The sequence below is a fragment of the Lissotriton vulgaris genome, chromosome 11 (assembly GCF_964263255.1).
Source record: "Lissotriton vulgaris chromosome 11, aLisVul1.2, whole genome shotgun sequence".
Taxonomy (NCBI): Eukaryota; Metazoa; Chordata; class Amphibia; order Caudata; family Salamandridae; genus Lissotriton; species Lissotriton vulgaris.
The window spans coordinates 857,377,952-857,396,761 of NC_141699.1; the positions used below are offsets into that span (position 1 = coordinate 857,377,952).

Sequence of the window (18,810 nt, forward strand, 5' to 3'; positions counted from 1 at the left end):
CCAGTGGTTCACAAAACCCTTTTACGTACTGGTTCTCTGTAAGGGTGTTAGAATGCCAGGTTAGTAATACGGTTGATTTATTATCCTGCAAAGAAAGTTGCACAGCATGATGGGGGTTCAATACATGAATTAGGAATTAATATTTATTGAATACAGTTGGTTGTTTGTGAGCATAAATGCAATAACATGAATAGTGCCTCTTGAACATCTGGGACCCCAATGACCTGGGTAGGTACGAACTAATTTGGACAACTTTGGCCATGACCGTGGCCAAGCGAGATATAGCGCAGAAGTGGGGCGCACCGGAACTACCCACCACGAGCAGGTGGGCTAAGAACATGGACATCCTGATGGTGACAGAAAGAGCGGTATACGTCCTCCGTGCGGCACCCCGCAAGTGGAACAAGGTGTGGGCGGCGTGGAATGCCTACAGAGGAGAGATCTGCGACCCTTTACCAGAGGGGGACGACCCAGACTCAGAGGGGGAGGAGTAACAAAATAGAAATATGGTACTAAACTCAGCGGTGCATTAGTACATGGTTTCTTGCACTGCCTGGCTATGTAACGTTGAACACACTAAGGAACTTGCTGGTTGAGAAAGTGGGTGGAAGCACACTGGTAATGATGACACAGGTTTGGGGGGGGAAAAAGGGATGTTGATTATTTCTATAATATAAAAGCACTGTTGCGATTGAATAGTACTTGAAGGGGGGAACAGCACCGAATTACAGTACGTACGATTGGATCACATGTAATGCTTTTATGAATCTTCCAGGGTTTAATGCGACACAGCATTTCCTGCTGCCATGATTCCTGCCACATACGAAAAGTAACCGTTCAAAATGTAACCACGAACGAACGTATGCCTGTATGATACAGTTTGATTATTATTCCTGCCTGTCAATAAAGTTAAAAAAAAAAAGCAGCGTAATTTAAAACATGTTGTACAATTTCTGACCTGTTAAATCCTCAGTGAACGCCATGAGAATATTCTGCACTTTCGTACAGCATGCGGGAATTGTATAAATACGAGAAGGGATATCATTTTATAGCATTATGCAAAGCTCCAGCACTTCTTCATGGTGGCTGCTCCGCCCCTCAGGACGTAGAAGCAGGGAAGAATGAGCACGCGCACGCGAACGTAGAGCTATGGCAACCGGTAGGCGGGGCTAGTATGAATCGGTGTCCTGCCTGCCAGCGGGACAGCGGCTAGGTGGAAGGAAGACCGGAGTAGGCAGTGTTCAGGTAGGACCGGCACGAGCCCGAAGACTGATAATGACGTCTGATTGAATTTATATGTTCGTCGTGAATCCACTCCATGATGATTGTTCCGACGAGCGTTGACTGAGAATCTTTTGAAAAATATAACCAATGCATCTACGGAGTCGGATTCCCTCAATTATCGGAACCTACTCTAGTAGCGTAATGATAGCTATTCTCAGGAAGGGGCAGGTTTGTAAGAGCCAAGTGCTGGAACAGTGATAGCTGGGTGTAGCAGTGCGAGAGACCGGGACAAAGGCCCTGAGAAAAAGCCTCGATACTATACAAACACCATGCATTCCCATGTTTATGCAATAAAGCTTTTTGGTTATGCCAATATTTGCAAAACGTCTGTTAGCAAAGTACTTTGAGAACTTAGTGTAAATGCTCCAAATGAACTGTTCTTGGTGCTTTAAATGGGCAGGTACTCCAATACTTCTGGTGAAAGAGATCCGGCGCTTCTCAGTGACAGACAAGTTCAATAGGATAGTGAGTACCCGAACTTTTTTATTTTCATTTAAAGATCTGGCTATTCTCAGTTTCACCTACTCATTGCAATGTACTTCAGCAGTATCTGCATTATTTTGCTTTGTAAAGGGAGATTTTTTTTCTTCATAGTCCAACATGTGTACCTAATCTTAAAACAATAGTCCAGGTCGAAATTGATCACAAGCTTCTACTTTAAAGGTGGATTTGTTCCAGTTATGTCTTGTGGGCAGTCAGAGCTTTAAGAGTGAGTAATACAGGCTAAGAATTGTTGGTGAGGTAGTGTGGCTCACTGGTTAGAGGCGGCAGACCCGAGAGCAGAGGACGGCCCGGGACCAGGGTTCGATTCCCGGCGCGGCAGGTTTCTGGACCAGGGTCAGCGGACTCGATAATTCTCTCGCCTCGGTGCCCACTCTGATCAGCGATCACACTCGGCAACTCTGGGCATTAGCTTGCCTCATCTTCACTAACGGCCCCACCAGACCGCCGGGGATGCCTCGTCTCACCCTGGAGATACCCATTAAGTGACCATCTCTCAGGAAAGCCAGGAAGGGTTTCGCAGGGGTCGAAGCGCCTTGGGACCCTCCGGGTAAGTAGTGCGCTATATAAATGCCTATACATTTACATTGGGGGAATTGACCTCTGCAGTCTGTAAATCACTACTGCTGTTTTTGGAAATTGTTGCAGTTATGTACAGATTGCAAACATCCCAGTTGTCCCGGTGGCATCCTAAAAATATATTTACCATTTTCCACCTTGCGTAGAAGATCTTTTCACCCAACGCAGACGAGGCACACTTGCAATTTCTATGCTTTGGGCATAGTGACTCTGGTGGCTTTAATGCCTCGTAAGGGGTGGTAAGTTCTGTATAAATCCAATTTATGATGGATACTTATAGCAGCAAATTCTTCACCTTTCGATTATTCCCCAGGTGTCCGACTTGATCCGGATACATTTCAACTGTACCTCTGAGCGTCAGTAGTTGGTACCGTGCCGCTCTGCACTGACACAGCTCTGCTCTGGAAATGATGTGTGGAGTCTATATTGTAAGAGAGATGACTCGTAGACTCTTGATGGTTCTTTGTTTCTTCTTTATTTCATTAAGTAAAAAGTAACACAGCGGCACAAACACGACAGCATCCTCCACCCTCTCCTTCAGCAACTGTCTCTCCACCCACTACCTTCTTCCAAGCATACATTCCACACATTCCAAACGTGCACACACATACACGCGCCAACACACACACGAGACATACACGCGCACAACACTACATATATAACCAATACCACACACCCTCCTCCTCAATAGCTTAAGTCACCACTAAAAGGATTACCCTAATTTGAAATCAGAAAACCGGACAGGCATCTTCCTTATTCTATCACCACGGCGAAGAGTCTCACCTTCAACACCAATATTGGTACAAGATGATCCAACATCAACAATATCTCTAACACCATTTCCCGTATCACAACTAGTACTACAACCACCCGTACTGCCAGTTAACGCCAACTCCTTTACTAGACCAAAATCATCACCTAACATATAACCACTACACGTCCCATCATCGACACCATCAGATCGTGAACCTACCACACCATTCCTCTCATTGCAAAAACTCAATTGCCGAAAATTCCACCTCTTAGCATCTTCCAATTCTACAGCGCTACCAAACACCTTCATTACTCTCAAAGGTTTTGGCCATACACTTTCACCTTTCAACACTTTTCTAGGATTCTTCACTCTAACCATCTGACCAATCTTAACCAAAGGCCAAGCACGTTTTTTCCCATGATACTGCTGATTGCGATCTTGATACTTTTTGACCTCAGATCTGATTTCTTTATCAACATCCTTCCCATTACACTGCATTTTATCATTTCTTTTCCTCAACCACCAAGGAACCAATCCAGTAAATGGTTTCCTACCTCTCAAAATTTCAAAGGGTGTTTTCCCTGTGGCAGAATGCGGAGTAACACGATATGCAGTCAATCTCTCTTGTAGAGCTTTCCTCCAAGGTAAACCTGCGCTCAACGCCAATTCAATCACTTCCTTAACCACCCTGTTGAAGCGCTACACTTGACCGTTACCTTCTGGATGATATAGTGACGACTTGATGTGCTTGATGCCCATCACCACTAAGAACTCTCCATCTTCTGTGACACAAACTGGGGACCATTGTCCGAAACCAGAACTTCTGGTACTCCTTCCCTTGAAAACACGTCCTCTAAAAACTCAATAACCACATCCGTAGTCATCCCACTTACCATTCTTACCTCGGGCCATTTCGAATAGTAATCAACTAATACAATAGCATAACAATCCATAGACGATAAAGCTGAAAATGGCCCCATGAAATCAATAGCTACCTTTTGCCACGGATAGTCAGGTAACTCCACCATGGTTAAAGGCACACTTAATGGCTTTGCCACTTTATCACTAGCACCACAAACTTTGCAATTTCTTACTAATCGATCCACCATGGAATCAACACCTGGCCACCAAAACCACTCCTTAACCCTCCTTTTTGTGCTGGACATACCACCATGTCCCGAATGACTCTTCTCAGCAATATTCTTCCTTAAGCCAACTGGAGGCACAATTCTGTCACCCCTTAAGACAATATCATTAACAACACACAGTTCTTCTTTAATCTTTGAAAACCCAGCACATTCACCACGTAAGTTGGATTCTCTTGGCCAACCATCAACTATAAAACGTTTAACCTCTTTCAAAACAACATCTTTATCCATCTCACTCATCCAAGACGCCTCAGATACACCACTATCAACATCCTTATCACCTATCAGAAATACATCCTTAGTGGTAAACGCTATCTCCCAATCAGTATTCGTTCCAATACCTGTCAAATCCACATTAGGTAGCCTTGACAGACCATCCGCAACTACGTTGTCCTTACCCGGAATATACTCTATATCAAAACTGAACATTTGCAGCTTTGAAGCTAAACTAGCCAACCTTGGAGTTAAATTCTTCCCACCTTCAGGTCTTAAAATGTTCACCAATGGTTTATGATCAGTGCAAATTTTGAATTTCCTCCCCCACACATACATCCTGAATCTCTCAGCAGCCCATGAAGCAGCCAACAACTCTTTTTCTATTACGGAGTAATTTCGTTCCGCTTTTGTTAATGTGCGTGAAGCATACGCCACTACCCACTTCTCAGATTTAACATGTTGAGAAAACACAGCACCAATTCCATACCCAAATGCATCCACAGATAAAATACATTCAGCAGTTGGCAAGAAGGGTTTCAAACATGGTGTTGTAACTATCTCTTTCTTCACCTTCTCAAAACAAATTTTTTGTTGGTCACCCCATGTAAACATTACACCTCTTTTTAACAATGATCTCAAGGGTTCAACCTTCGACGCATAGTTTTCAATGAAACGTGAGTAAAATTCTGTTAATCCCAGAAATGACATCAATTGTTCCCTATTTGTAGGTTCAGGAACAGCTAAAATAGCATCAACATGACTGACTTTTGGTCGAATACCATCTTTGGATATAACATGTCCCAAATACTCTACTTCGGATTTCCCAAACACACATTTTTCGTTTTTGATAGTTAATCCACTCTTTCTTAATGCATCTAGAACAGCATATAAACTTTTATCGTGACATTCCTTGTTCTTCCCATATATTAAAATGTCATCCTGAAATACTTTTGCATTTTTAATGCCTTGTAGGACCCTGCACATTTCTCTTTGAAAAACCGCAGATGCACTTGCAAGACCAAATGGCATACGTTTATATCTAAACATTCCCTCTGTGGTAATGAAGGCAGTGCAATGTTTAGAATCATCCTCTAACACAATTTGGTGATATACACTTGTCAAATCTATCTTGGAAAACCAAGAAGATCCACCAACGGAAGATGTAAGCTCTTGTAAATTTGGAAGAGGAAATGTATCAACCCAAATAGCTTCATTTAAACATCTTAGGTCGACACACAAATGCAAATCGCCATTAGATTTAAGAGAAATCACGACTGGCGAAACCCAATCTGAACTCTCAACTGGTTCCACAATTCCATCCTTGCACAATTTCCTAAGTATTTCACCCAATTTTTCTCTATAGCTAATAGGTACATTCCTAAGTTTTTGCCGAACAGGACATGCACCTTCTCTTAATATAATTCTGTGCTTGAAGCCAAACATCTTACCAATCCCGTTAGAAAATACATCAGGAAATTTTTCCTGAAGATTTGAGTAATTATCCCTCTCAACACAATCATTCTGAACAGAGTAAACAGGAAAATCCAAACTAGGATCAATTTTCATACCTAAATCAAATATATGTGGCCACCCCAAAATGGTTGCACCTTTGTTAGCCACATAAATTTTGCCTTGACAGGAATTGTGTCCAAAACTTATTTTGGCTAGTATAAACCCTTCCAAAGGTATTTTGTGACCAGTGTAACTTCCAGGGTGTACATCAGGTCCCAATAATGACCTGTTGGGCCAAAGAGATTTAAACAAGTCCATGCCCATAATGGTATACCACGCACAATCCACCATAACTTTTACTTCTAGACCATCAATATTGACAAAACACGATGGTAACTTTCTAACCTTACTCCTCCCTTTAGCTGACTCATCATGTACGCTGCATATTTCACCTACTACGTGAAAAGTATTGTCTTGATTATCAAATTGGACACAATTAATGTCATCTTGCTCATCATCTTGGAGAAAACTGACCTTAGCTTTAAAGTTGCGACACACTCTAGTAAAATGTCCCTTTTTTTACAGTTAGTACATATTTTATCCAGAGCAGGCCACCACTTATAGTTTGCTAGGTGGCTAGAAGATCCACACCTAAAACACGCAAACTTCTTCAGCTCATTACCTTTCTCATAACTTTTTTCATTGCTCTTCTTATTAGGATAGGGAGAATAATTAGTTGACTTATTATCATTCTTGAATTTAGCTTTGTCACCCTTATTTATCACGTTAACTGAACCAGAATCGGAATCATTTTTCTCATTTCTGACCTCGCGAATACATTGGTCCGAAATCTCCACACCTCTAGCTACTTCAATAGCATTTTTTAATGAAGTACTCCCTGATGACCATAATGTTTCCTGAATTTTTTTTGATTTAGTCTTCATAAGAATCTGATCACGTAAAACCTGGTCATATGTCATACTTTCAAACTCACACGTAACAGCTAAACCCCTCAAAGCTGAAACATACTGATCAATTGACTCATCTATTTTTTGAGCTCTCGAATAAAACTTAAACCTCTCCATAACAACATTAATTTTCCTTCCAAACCTCTCCTGCATTTGTTTAACAGCACATTGATAAGCACCCATGTCACCAGCATTCTCAATTTTAGGTACATTTTTGAACTCCCTTAACCCTACTGCACCCAGTCTATGTTTAAGCAAAGACCCTTTTCTTTCTTGAGAAGATTCTTCTTCAGCTAAAACCTCAACATAAGCTTCGAACATGTCAAGCCATAAATCCCATGCAATAGGAGGTTCACCGGACTCTGCTAAAAAGAACGGTGATGGGTGAATTGAAGACATTTGAATTAATATATACAGTCAAAACAACAAACCACAACCGGGAAAAAAAATATATCCTTGTAAATACGATCCTTGCGCAAAAAGTTCAAATAGTATTAACAGTTATTATCCATTTTGGGCAAATTGTTCACCAAAGTTTATAAATAATACAGTTATTTGTCAGAAGAACAAAAAAATTTTTTGTAAATTAATGTACATTCCAAGAATTTACATGGACTCTGAGCGTTGACACCACCAATGTTGAACTCGGTACTCAATTGATATCACTAGCGTTGAAATCAGCACTCAATTGACATCACCAGCGTTGAAATCGGCATTTAATTGATGTTGTCCGCGTTGAAATCGGCACTCGGGATAATGTTAAATACGAAGTGCTCGTTGCTAGGATACTGTAAATATATTCAAGATGGCCGCCACGTTATGTTGTGATGCGTGATGACGATGCTGCGTGATGATAAACAATCCGCTACAGAAAGCCAAAAGAATGTTTCTGCTTAAGCTGCAACGATCCACACGCGCGGAACGCTCATGCACCATCCACTCGCGCAGGAGTCTACTTGAAAAATGCACCACACAACAAGTAAACGTTGCAGAAGGTAAAAGTTTTAAAAATAACAATTTACCGCTCAGAAGTCCATTTAAAGATGCAGTCGTAGTAATAGGAATCAAATCCAATTCAAGGATGGTAATTTTTAAATAACGAGAAAAAAATAATTCAATTTTTTTTTGATGAATCTGTGTTCAATGCCGCTACGAAATCCCGCTTGTCGCCATATATTGTAAGAGAGATGACTCGTAGACTCTTGATGGTTCTTCGTTTCTTCTTTATTTCATTAAGTAAAAAGTAACACAGCGGCACGAACACAACAGCATCCTCCACCCTCTCCTTCAGCAACTGTCTCTCCACCCACTACCTTCTTCCAAGCATACATTCCACACGTGCACACACATACACGCGCCAACACACACACGAGACATACACATGCACAACACTACATATATAACCAATACCACAGTCTACATAGTCGCCACCCGCTGACGTCGGTGCCTTTCTAACTGCATTACCTGACTTAGCCAGAGCTCCTGATCGTCTCTTTGAGACTCCCTTTACCTCTTCAAAATGGTAAAACAGTATGTAAGGGAAATGTCATCTCTCAAAACTATGGGTTTAAACGTTGTACGGACAGTTGCAAACAAATTTCTGTGGCAGACCCTCATCAGGGGTGCCTGGGGTTGAGTCCTGACTCTTAAGGCCTCCAGTGATTGCGTGTTGATGACCATCTGAGATTGCAAGGTGAAACTTTATATCACCATGCACCGGTATATTCTGCGACAAAACTGCTCCAAGTTTCAAGTTCAGTCCATGTTTAAAGTTCAGTCCTGGACATTAGAATTCTCAGCAGGACTCTGCCCTGCCACTCACGCTCCCCTGAGATGGCACAGGGTATTCACCATACATCTCAATCTTGTTCCCGAAGTCTTTCGACTTTGGAGCTTATTCTGCAACTTGCTCTGGCACATCCTGAGTTTCCGGAGCTATGTGCCATGACAGAACAGATCTAAGAGTTCTGCGAGGCTCTGCTCTGACTCTTCAGATGCTTGCCGACACCCTCTGGTGTGCCTTCGGGCCGCACAGAGTCGCGGGACCCACCATCCGGAATACCGCTGGCAGATTAGCCCTTTTTGCTGGTTTGTCTTGTTGAGCCCATCACGTTCCCACTCCACTTTGGCACCAAGATCCACACCAGCTTCTGGAATTTCAAAGCTGATGCCAACTTCATCGATATCGGAGGACGAGGTACCTGTTGTAATCTCTGACTCTGGGATGGCTCGGGTGCTACCTCTTTTAAGGCTGTGCCAGACCTCTCTCAAGGCACCGCTCCCTCCACCCGAGCCATCACAAGGGAGAACACCTACTCTGCATTTCTTGTTGAGCACATATTCAGGTAACAATTATGATGCTTTTGATAACATTGGCCAACCGTGCCCTGAGGAGAATTGTTACAACGTCCTGCAAGAGGCTAGTGGTCTTGACACCATCTGAGTCAGGGCTTCTCTCACCCTGTGGTCAGGCCACTGAGGAGAGCAACCTTCGTTATCTTCACGCGTAGGGCAGACCAAGTCCTTGACCTCCACCTCAGAGGTCAAGACCAATATTCTTGTGGGGGGTCAATTCAGCTGGGGCAAACCTCCACCAAGTCCCTCATTTATTAATTTATATATTTTAGTTTACAACTTCATTTAAAATTTTCACTGTTCAATTCAGATTGCAATAAATAATGAACAGGAGGCAGATGAATAGCTATCTGAAAAAATATTCTGTTTCAAAAATTCAAATGTGATTTCATGAGTGCTATGGTCAGAGGAGTCTGCATATGGTGAATTCGTTCTATGTAGGTCTGATCTACATATCGGCGCAAGAATCTCGTCCATAGCGTGGTCTTATTGATTGTACTTCTGAAAGGGAAGCCAGATTTTTGTGAACTTGTCTACCTGATCACGCACTAATGCAGTTAGTTTTTCCATAGCCTAAATATTCCATAACTACCCCCACCAAACATGCTCAGGCGGAATAGTTGGCTTCTTCCAGAATTAAACATGGTCAAGAAGCTCAGCTGCATGATTAGTTTTCCATTCAGTGTTGTTAAGGGAAAGATGCTATTTAAGCCAGGATCACCAAGTAGAACAACTAAAGGGTTCTTAGGGAGAAAGACACCCAAAATGGTGCGAATGTGAGATATGTCAGTGCAGTATTCCTGTGTACATAGTCGCAAGACCACCATATGTGGAAAAAGGTCCCCTCTTCCCCACAACCCTTCCATCACATGTCCGGGCTTCCAAACATTGCTCGTAGACATGTTGGTGAGATACCATCTAGTAAGTAGTTTATAGGCTTTATCTTTGTGTAGTACATAAGGTTGATTTAGCCACGTGACCTCATACCCACTCCCAAATTTGCTTGGGGGATTTCCAGACTGAAATAATCTTTCCATGCCATTGTGTAGCTATGTTTTGAGTTAACGCCAAGGTTAGGCATTGCCCTTTGCATCAGAGTAACACCCTTATGTGTTTATCCGAAAATAGTTGGTCTAGAGTCATATTGTCTCTGCTAGCTTTGTCCTTAACCTACCCGATTCCTGGTCAGTGGAGCAATTGTGTGAGGCAATACTTATCCTCCCTATGTAAATCGCAGTCTGTCTGTTGGTCGTCTAGGAGACAAAGCTTCCCATTGCAGTAAGGGTCACTCAAGGTAGGGGAGGACCCCTTCATTCCAGGGAGTGAAACCCTCGTTCTCCATTCCTGGTTTAAAGTCCAGGTTATGAATGATTGGAGTCATTGTTGATGTGGGCAAAGTGGATACCTTTATCTGAGTTATAAGCTGCCAGTACTCTAGCAATGTATGGGTAACGGAAAGCAGTTGGAAATTGGTATGCCACGCACATCGTGGAAGCCACAGCGGGTCTATTGGAACTGGTCAAGGATCACCATGGGGGAATTTAAGGAGAAGTGATTGCTCCAGATAAGTAGTTGGGTAAGGAAATTCATTTTCATAGCGGTCACCCTGCCTAGCCATGAATTTCCAGTCTGCCCCAGCAGTATAAGTACTTCTATAGTGTTTCTAGGAGGGAAGGGACATTGTATTGGTACAATTTCGTGATTGAGTTTGTAAGTTGCACTCCTAGATATGGAATGGCACTTTGGGCGCTTCTACAGTCGTTGTGTGAGCACATTGTGAATGTCCGTGCCAGGGGTGGACAACCCCAGGCTGAAGGATTTTATGTAATTCAATGTAAAACCTGATGCTTCTTGCAAGCGTTCTAGTTCTTCCTGAGCTGGAATGGATGAGGAAGGATTTGTTAAAAAAGGAGAGCGTCTATAAAGTTGAAAGAATAGGCACAGGCGCACAGCCAGAGGTTAATGAGGAAGTTGAGAAAGATTTGATGAGAGGGTGTAATTGAGTTAAAGGTGCTCTAACAGGCAACGCAACTGTCCAGGTGCGTTAGGCTACTATCTGAAGTTGAGTGCGCTACGTGGGTACGTGGGCGCATCCCTGTATGATAGGCACACTTGTAAATGTTCAGGAAGGCCTGACTCAAATATAGGTTCAAACGAAAAAAGTTCAAAAAGATAAGTTCAAGGTTTCATCTTAGTTTGTATTTGGTGGATTCACAAGAGTCTACAATCTAGCGTTACATCACGCTGTGTTCATTATGAATCAACAGTAGTTCAACAAATGTTCCAATGCATTTCGGACTGGAGTAGTCCTTTGTCAAGGAGCGCTGCGGGAGGATACAAAAAATGCATTCAGATCAACGGTAACGTAAAGAGATATAAAACGGTAATGGGGTCATGCAGGTGGTCGGAGTTTGGGCATGCACTACGGGGTGTGTAAGGAAGTAGGGTTGGGTAGTGAGGGTCCAGGGTGTGATGGGAAATTAGTCACGAAAGTCGATGGTGAAAGTCCGTGATAGCAGATCGTGGGGTCGACACGAGAGTTTATATAGCAAAAAGTGCAAAGGGTACGGGCTGTTCTAACGCTTTAAAGCATTGATGGTATGCTCACATCGGTGCTGCAAGAAAAGGCAGTGAAAGACCATGAGGTGTACCGAACGAGAGAGCGTTCGTGTAGACAGTAAAACGCATGCAATTAACGTACTTACTGGGAGTAGTTCAAATGGTGGACCGAGTGTCACGAACTTCGCGGAGTTACTGCGGAGTTCCAGGAGAGTGAGTGGATGATAGAAATAGATAAAGGACCCATAGTGTGTGAAAGGGTGGAGGCGGCCATCTTATAGTGGGTTAAAGTGATCAGGAAAATAGTGATAGACAAAGGTAAAATGCAGAACGAGGGTACATAGTATCAAACCAAGTTATCACAAATAACAACTTAATTCAGTTCGATCGTTGAGCCCGAAGGGCTTCAAAGATTGGAGTCTGTAGATCCATGAGGTCTCCCTTTGTAGGAGTGTTTTGTTGTTGTCTTTTCCTTCTTTGCGGGTAACCATCTCAAGCACAAGGTACTTAAGTTGAGCCACACTGTGATGAGCTTCATTGAAGTGTGTCGCCACGTTTGATTTGGTGTTTTTTGTTCGTATGTTCGATTTATGCTCATTCAAGCGAGTTTTTATTTTTCGACTGGTTTTTCCCACGTAGATCTTCCCACATGGGCATTTGAGTAAATAGATCAGGTTAGCTGAATCACATGTCGCATCCACTTGGAGATTAATTGCGAAACCTCTCATGGGGTGATTGATCGTGTTGCCACTGATGACATTATTGCAATTGCTGCAGTGATGACACGGACGTGTTCCCGTGTGTGTTCTTGAGGTGGCAGTGGGTTTAGACAGTATTTCTCTGATGTTCATGGGTCTGCTGTATGCAAAAATAGGGGGTTCTCTAAAAAGGTCTTCAAAGTCTGGTTCTGATGATAAAATTCGCCAGTGTTTTAATATAATCTTTTTGTAGATTTTACTCGAGGTGGAGTATCTGGAAACCAGTGCCATTCTTTGATTAGGATCTTTTTGTTTGCTTTTCAAAGCTTCAATCCGGGAAATGGTGTTTACTCTTTCTGTTGCCTCTTTAATGATGGCTTGAGGGTACCCTCTGCTGGAGAATCGTTTGGCCATGGATTGCATTTGGGAGTTTCTTATATCGTTGTTGGAAACTATGCGGGTGACTCTCAGCATTTGGCTGAAAGGAAGGTGTCTTTTCAGAGAACCTTGATGAAAACTACTGTATAGTAATGTGTTGTTACGATCAGTCGGTTTTCGGTAGAGGTCAGTTTCAATACCCTCAGGGGTAACTTTCACAAGTACGTCCAAGAATGTTAGGGCTTTGTCGGAGATGTTCCATGTAAATTCAATGCGGTCATCTCTGGAGTTCAAGGTGGTTAGTGCTGTTTCTAGATGATCACGTGAGTCTTTCCAGATGAAAAATAGGTCATCGATATATCGTGCGTATAGTTTCAGGTTGTCTTTCCAGTTGGCGTTAGTTAGGATGTGGTTAAATTCAAAGTTGCCCATGTAAATATTGGCATACGTCGGCGCGGCGCAATTGCCCATTGCCATCCCAGACAATTGTAGGTACCACCGTTCTTCAAAGGAGAAATAGCTGTGGTATAAGGTAAAGATCATAAGCTCCAAAATGAAGCTCTTCATAGGTTCTGTCAAATCCGTTTTCAGTAATGCCAATTCAATCGCTTCGATTCCGCCGTCATGCGGAATCGAGGTGTACAAGCTTTTCACATCGGCGGTGCACAGGAAGATTTGTTCATCCTTGTTGATTTGTATGGAGTTCAGCTTGTTGATAAAGTCAGTGGTGTCTCTAATGTAGCTCTCAAGGTTAATGACTGAAGGTTGTAGGTAACGATCGATGAATTTGCCGATCGGTTCGTGGATGGATCCTCTCGTGGAAACTATAGGGCGGAAAGGTGGATTCATAAGGTCTTTGTGAATCTTGGGGAGCATTGTGATGGAGGGACTTCTCGGATGTTCAACTGTGAGATAACGTTTGGTACGATCATCGATGCTGTCATTTTCTATGGCTTTATCAAGGATGTTGCATAAGATCACTCTGTATTCGTTGGTGGGGTTCCCTTCAAGTGGCATGTAGGTATTAGTGTCAAAGACATGTTCCCTGGCCCTCCGGTTGTAGAGGTCAGTGTTGAGGATGACGAGAGCGCCTCCCTTATCAGCTTTGAGACATTTAATTGCTTTATTGTTGGCAATGTTTTTCAATGTGTCTTGATCTTTGTTGGTGATATTTCTACGTGATTTTTTCTTGAAGTTGATCTTAGCGATGTCTTGGCGTACTAAAGTCTCAAAAGTGTCAATGCTTTTGTGGCTACTCGGAGGCATGTAGTTGCTAGACGGGCGTAATCCGCGTAACAGGTCAGGTTTGGTTTCCGCAGGAGGTTCTAGGACTTTCTCAAAAAAGTGCTTCAGTCGCAACTTCCTGGTGAGTTTAAAGGTGCTGACCTCGAGTTCAAGTAAATTGGTATGGCTGGTGGGGATGAATGACATACCCTTCTGAAGGGTTTTGGTTTCATGCATAGTAAGGATGGTATCGGAGATATTGATAACTAGCGATTCCTCTTGGTTTTTGGTTTGGTCTGGGGTGGTTGTTGAGTTTTTCCGTTGTCTTTTGTTTGTCCTTTTGCCCCGTCTGGGTCGTCGATTCTGTCTGGGCGTGTGTCTAAAAAAGGCACACTGATGGTAGTGTCGGTGTGAGAAGTGGATGGAATTGAAGTTTGTTCAGACCGGTCTGAAGAGGCTGTGCGTTCGGTTGGTGGACGTCTAGGGCGGCGGTTGGTAGTATCACTGTCTGAGGACGAGGTGTCAGTGTTTTGGGTGTATGGCTTGTTCCTGCGGCGTTGGGCGTAAACCTCCGCCCAGGTGTACACTTCCCCAAGTTTGTAGTCTAAAGTGTCACGCCGAAATTTGCGCAACTTACGCTCATTGATCTCACTGGTATGACGGTCAATTTGTTTGTTGATTTCTTCCAAGGTCGTATTCAATTCTTCTGTGGTTAAAAGGGCTTTTAGTTCACTTTCAGTATTGGTTATTTATTAGTAATATCAGGTCGAGACTGCACTTGTTTAAAATGGCATTCCCCGCGGCCTCCGGATTGCCCTTAAGCCCTCGCTATGCAAGAATTCCAAAGCGTTTTTGGAAAGATGGTATGCCATTTTAAACAAGTGCAGTCTCGACCTGATATTACTAATAATCGAAGAACTGTCTGGCATCCTCCAAGAACTCACCCTTGAAATAACCAATACTGAAAGTGAACTAAAAGCCCTTTTAACCACAGAAGAATTGAATACGACCTTGGAAGAAATCAACAAACAAATTGACCGTCATACCAGTGAGATCAATGAGCATAAGTTGCGCAAATTTCGGCGTGACACTTTAGACTACAAACTTGGGGAAGTGTACACCTGGGCGGAGGTTTACGCCCAACGCCGCAGGAACAAGCCATACACCCAAAACACTGACACCTCGTCCTCAGACAGTGATACTACCAACCGCCGCCCTAGACGTCCACCAACCGAACGCACAGCCTCTTCAGACCGGTCTGAACAAACTTCAATTCCATCCACTTCTCACACCGACACTACCATCAGTGTGCCTTTTTTAGACACACGCCCAGACAGAATCGACGACCCAGACGGGGCAAAAGGACAAACAAAAGACAACGGAAAAACTCAACAACCACCCCAGACCAAACCAAAAACCAAGAGGAATCGCTAGTTATCAATATCTCTGATACCATCCTTACTATGCATGAAACCAAAACCCTTCAGAAGGGTATGTCATTCATCCCCACCAGCCATACCAATTTACTTGAACTCGAGGTCAGCACCTTTAAACTCACCAGGAAGTTGCGACTGAAGCACTTTTTTGAGAAAGTCCTAGAACCTCCTGCGGAAACCAAACCTGACCTGTTACGCGGATTACGCCCGTCTAGCAACTACATGCCTCCGAGTAGCCACAAAAGCATTGACACTTTTGAGACTTTAGTACGCCAAGACATCGCTAAGATCAACTTCAAGAAAAAATCACGTAGAAATATCACCAACAAAGATCAAGACACATTGAAAAACATTGCCAACAATAAAGCAATTAAATGTCTCAAAGCTGATAAGGGAGGCGCTCTCGTCATCCTCAACACTGACCTCTACAACCGGAGGGCCAGGGAACATGTCTTTGACACTAATACCTACATGCCACTTGAAGGGAACCCCACCAACGAATACAGAGTGATCTTATGCAACATCCTTGATAAAGCCATAGAAAATGACAGCATCGATGATCGTACCAAACGTTATCTCACAGTTGAACATCCGAGAAGTCCCTCCATCACAATGCTCCCCAAGATTCACAAAGACCTTATGAATCCACCTTTCCGCCCTATAGTTTCCACGAGAGGATCCATCCACGAACCGATCGGCAAATTCATCGATCGTTACCTACAACCTTCAGTCATTAACCTTGAGAGCTACATTAGAGACACCACTGACTTTATCAACAAGCTGAACTCCATACAAATCAACAAGGATGAACAAATCTTCCTGTGCACCGCCGATGTGAAAAGCTTGTACACCTCGATTCTGCATGACGGCGGAATCGAAGCGATTGAATTGGCATTACTGAAAACGGATTTGACAGAACCTATGAAGAGCTTCATTTTGGAGCTTATGATCTTTACCTTATACCACAGCTATTTCTCCTTTGAAGAACGGTGGTACCTACAATTGTCTGGGATGGCAATGGGCAATTGCGCCGCGCCGACGTATGCCAATATTTACATGGGCAACTTTGAATTTAACCACATCCTAACTAACGCCAACTGGAAAGACAACCTGAAACTATACGCACGATATATCGATGACCTATTTTTCATCTGGAAAGACTCACGTGATCATCTAGAAACAGCACTAACCACCTTGAACTCCAGAGATGACCGCATTGAATTTACATGGAACATCTCCGACAAAGCCCTAACATTCTTGGACGTACTTGTGAAAGTTACCCCTGAGGGTATTGAAACTGACCTCTACCGAAAACCGACTGATCGTAACAACACATTACTATACAGTAGTTTTCATCAAGGTTCTCTGAAAAGACACCTTCCTTTCAGCCAAATGCTGAGAGTCACCCGCATAGTTTCCAACAACGATATAAGAAACTCCCAAATGCAATCCATGGCCAAACGATTCTCCAGCAGAGGGTACCCTCAAGCCATCATTAAAGAGGCAACAGAAAGAGTAAACACCATTTCCCGGATTGAAGCTTTGAAAAGCAAACAAAAAGATCCTAATCAAAGAATGGCACTGGTTTCCAGATACTCCACCTCGAGTAAAATCTACAAAAAGATTATATTAAAACACTGGCGAATTTTATCATCAGAACCAGACTTTGAAGACCTTTTTAGAGAACCCCCTATTTTTGCATACAGCAGACCCATGAACATCAGAGAAATACTGTCTAAACCCACTGCCACCTCAAGAACACACACGGGAACACGTCCGTGTCATCACTGCAGCAATTGCAATAATGTCATCAGTGGCAACACGATCAATCACCCCATGAGAGGTTTCGCAATTAATCTCCAAGTGGATGCGACATGTGATTCAGCTAACCTGATCTATTTACTCAAATGCCCATGTGGGAAGATCTACGTGGGAAAAACCAGTCGAAAAATAAAAACTCGCTTGAATGAGCATAAATCGAACATACGAACAAAAAACACCAAATCAAACGTGGCGACACACTTCAATGAAGCTCATCACAGTGTGGCTCAACTTAAGTACCTTGTGCTTGAGATGGTTACCCGCAAAGAAGGAAAAGACAACAACAAAACACTCCTACAAAGGGAGACCTCATGGATCTACAGACTCCAATCTTTGAAGCCCTTCGGGCTCAACGATCAAACTGAATTAAGTTGTTATTTGTGATAACTTGGTTTGATACTATGTACCCTCGTTCTGCATTTTACCTTTGTCTATCACTATTTTCCTGATCACTTTAACCCACTATAAGATGGCCGCCTCCACCCTTTCACACACTATGGGTCCTTTATCTATTTCTATCATCCACTCACTCTCCTGGAACTCCGCAGTAACTCCGCGAAGTTCGTGACACTCTGTCCACCATTTGAACTACTCCCAGTAAGTACGTTAATTGCATGCGTTTTACTGTCTACACGAACGCTCTCTCGTTCGGTACACCTCATGGTCTTTCACTGCCTTTTCTTGCAGCACCGATGTGAGCATACCATCAATGCTTTAAAGCGTTAGAACAGCCCGTACCCTTTGCACTTTTTGCTATATAAACTCTCGTGTCGACCCCACGATCTGCTATCACGGACTTTCACCATCGACTTTCGTGACTAATTTCCCATCACACCCTGGACCCTCACTACCCAACCCTACTTCCTTACACACCCCGTAGTGCATGCCCAAACTCCGACCACCTGCATGACCCCATTACCGTTTTATATCTCTTTACGTTACCGTTGATCTGAATGCATTTTTTGTATCCTCCCGCAGCGCTCCTTGACAAAGGACTACTCCAGTCCGAAATGCATTGGAGCATTTGTTGAACTACTGTTGATTCATAATGAACACAGCGTGATGTAACGCTAGATTGTAGACTCTTGTGAATCCACCAAATACAAACTAAGATGAAACCTTGAACTTATCTTTTTGAACTTTTTTCGTTTGAACCTATATTTGAGTCAGGCCTTCCTGAACATTTACAAGTGTGCCTATCATACAGGGATGCGCCCACGTACCCACGTAGCGCACTCAACTTCAGTTAAAAAAGGAGAGCACATTAATGACATACAAAGCCAATTTGATGTCTTTGAAGCCTACCCTCATACCCTTAGTATTGGAATTAGATTGTATCATGTATCCTAGTAGGAAACTTTGCAATTTTTACATTTACACAGATCTTTGCTAAAGTTGCCTTCACTTTTAACATTGTCTTTTGACACATTTGCATTC

The 18,810-nt window shown here is 43.0% G+C and overlaps 1 protein-coding gene across 1 annotated transcript in view; it reads left to right on the plus strand.

The window, feature by feature from the left end:
• The first annotated feature begins 1,105 nt into the window (after positions 1–1,105).
• Positions 1,106–18,810, plus strand: part of PXYLP1 (2-phosphoxylose phosphatase 1) — a 396,884-nt gene continuing 379,179 nt past the window's right edge. The window contains exon 1 of the mRNA XM_086943994.1: positions 1,106–1,245. The gene's annotated coding sequence lies outside the window, so the exon portion shown is untranslated. The remainder of the gene's footprint in view (positions 1,246–18,810) is intronic.